This window comes from Anticarsia gemmatalis, chromosome 4 (assembly GCF_050436995.1).
Source record: "Anticarsia gemmatalis isolate Benzon Research Colony breed Stoneville strain chromosome 4, ilAntGemm2 primary, whole genome shotgun sequence".
NCBI classification, from domain to species: domain Eukaryota; kingdom Metazoa; phylum Arthropoda; class Insecta; order Lepidoptera; family Erebidae; genus Anticarsia; species Anticarsia gemmatalis.
The window spans coordinates 4,999,916-5,002,867 of record NC_134748.1 but is presented as its reverse complement, the minus strand read 5'-3'; positions in this window follow the sequence as shown (position 1 = coordinate 5,002,867).

Sequence of the window (2,952 nt, the reverse complement as noted above, 5' to 3'; positions counted from 1 at the left end):
CATTTTCGGTCGTATCGAATCGGGTTGGCATTCGTGAAAGGTCGGTATTTTGGGCCTCGCGGGGCGCGGGACGCGAGTAACGAGACGGTCTGTGATTGGACGGCGAAGCCGGGCGGCGGGCGCCGTGCGCCACGGGCCAATGGGAGCATCGTACGCAGCGGGCGGGGCGGCTCGGTGCGACTGTGGGTCGTTTTTGTCTCGCTCGCACGGACGGTCGGTCGATCGGTACGTCGTTTTTTGTACGCAGAGCGGCTCACATAGAAAAATAAACGGACATTTTGGAGCAGATTAGGCGCGGAGCGAAGGGTCGCGGGATCCCGGCGAGCACATTTATTTATTTAGTGTGTATTGTTGTAGTGTGCTAGCGCGTAGGGAGAGATATGGCGCGATAAATAGATAGAGCGTCGCCACACTCGACACACGTCCGGCTATTTTTAAAACTGTCACGTTTGATGTATGAGCAGCGCATTTAATTCGGTTGGCTCCTCGTGGTATTGTAAACGCGTCAGTATTCTATCAGTATTTTTTGTAAGGATGATGTTATTTGTTCGGCATCCTCCTTATTCTTGTCTGAATGTCTAATCTACATAACTGGTCGTCGTAAGTAGGCAGGTTTTGGAGGCCAGGCAGTTTTGTGAATTGTCTATTTTGCTTAATCCGTATCAATAAATGCAGCATTTAATTTTGTGTTGTCTTAAATTCTCAATCTACTAGAAACTCTAGCTTTAGATAGAGTCCTCAAAGGCTAAGTAATTGCAAGACTTACTTACTTAATTCGTAGCTATCTAATTTAGCAACCTAAAGTTGCTATGTAAAGGTCTTGCCACTAAAATCACGGGCCTATAGATAGAAAAGACGGAGCGCGGACGCAATTGATTAGAAGATAACAAGACACGACTAAACGTTGGTAGATACCTATATAAGTACCTGGGTAGATATGTAAATATGTTTGGTCGAGTTCTCATTTTTCTAAACATATAGATACCTACTTACCTACCTAGCAAACAAGCGCGCACGCATTTACCGCGGACGTGCACGCTCGCGTATACGATCATATCGTATCCAATTTTAAGTATCAATAAACATGAGTCGAAATAAGATTAGAGAAGATTTTGGAGAGAGTACGACGTGTTATCTTAAAAACCCCTTATGCCAGTGTCAATTCGGAGTAAAAAGTAAGTATTCAACTTTACTACAACCTTGCGCTTGTCTGCGTATGATTCTTTCTGAAATACGGGAATTTTCTTCAACGAATCTCGATATTGGGATGTGTTCGTTATATACTTAGTAGCTTAATAATTCACATTACATAGATAAAAGACAAATTATTTGCAATTAGCTATTACGACACGTCATGTATCTATTTAGTGTAGCTGAATTTCTGAACTCTACATACAATACGCACTAAAATCTTAGTTCCCGAAACAAAATGCCTAACATTCGTAAATTAAATAACAAGCAGAATAGATACCTGAAATCGTGTCGAAATGTGAATACGGATGACTATCTTTCAATCTATCGTATGGCTAACCTAGCTACAAAGTTGTTCCAGCCGCCCAAAAGGTCTTTGACATAGCTTAACGGCTGTTATCTTAATTGACAACAGCCGCGACCGACTTTTAACGTGCCCTCCGAAGCACGGAAACGCTCAGTTCAAATACCACTTTGCGGTCACCTATCTATAGAATGACCGCGCTAACGGTTGCTTAACCCACAGATCGTTAACCGACCGGTGAGCACAACTAGCTATGAGCGCCTCGGATGACTAAAGATAGATAACAAGCCCTAATAGAAACTAACATAAGTATGAATATGTTCGAGGAGTAGATATGGGCAGCACAGAGCCCAGTCGCATGCAGAAATTAAACTCTACCGTGAAAATACTGAGATACGGGTGAATTTTCTTCATTCTCTTTGTTTTTCGATTAATTATCGAATAATAATGTATAAGTAATTCTGGAAAATAATTGCTGCTCTTTGTATAGTCGTTTGGTAATTCAGCCAGTGAATGACGATTTCTGGTGCTAGCTTCACAAATGTGATATCCATAGGTCTAAACTAGGCTTAGACTCGTAAACTAAACTTTAGGAAAATAGTCCGTGATGAGTGATGACTGTTAAATGTTCGAGACTTAAACTGAGACGAGAATTTTAAGGTTACGATACCTTATTTGTTTCACGACGTTTCGAACGAGTTACACCTATCATGGAAACGGACTGACTCACAATTTAGTTTTAGGTATGTGACTAAGCCGCGTTTGCTTAAAAACTTTTATTATGGTGTATAAGTTCTAATTCTAATGCTATAGAATTATAGATGGTAGAGTCTAGGTAGGTACCTACCTATAACTAATTAAGTAGATAATATGGATATTGCCTTGTTTGGACATGTAAAATATACGTTTCTAGTCGCTGACCGCTTCGGTCACTAGTTGTCGAATGCTCTGGCCACTCACCTATGTACCTAAGTATGTACTATTAGGCATTCATACATGCTTCAGGTAGCTAAGTCCTTGTTCTAGCTCGCTAACAAACGACAAACATAGCTAACATTTTCCAGTAATTATTTTGTGAGAGAAACAGGTATCACGCGTTCCAACCGTCGTTCTGCACGGTCGTCTGCGCAGTCCCTGGACGCTCGTGAGCATGCGCATTTACCTAATGCGATTATTGGCTTATCTAACTAATCTACGTCCTATGTAGTAGAAAGCGATGAGACGCGACGGTGCTTTGCAACTTGTCACATGGTTTCGAGACTGATGAGGCGATTAGTAAGACGTGAAACTTTCAATTGACTGGACTGGGAATGATGATTGAAACTTTTTTACAGTAAAAAAATTATGCTTAGTTAGATCGTAGTTGGATGGCAGCTCTATCTATATACGGATGAGTCAGTAAAATGTTTTTAAGCTTATTCTGGATGACAGCGACAGCGGTGGATGACGGCAACGCG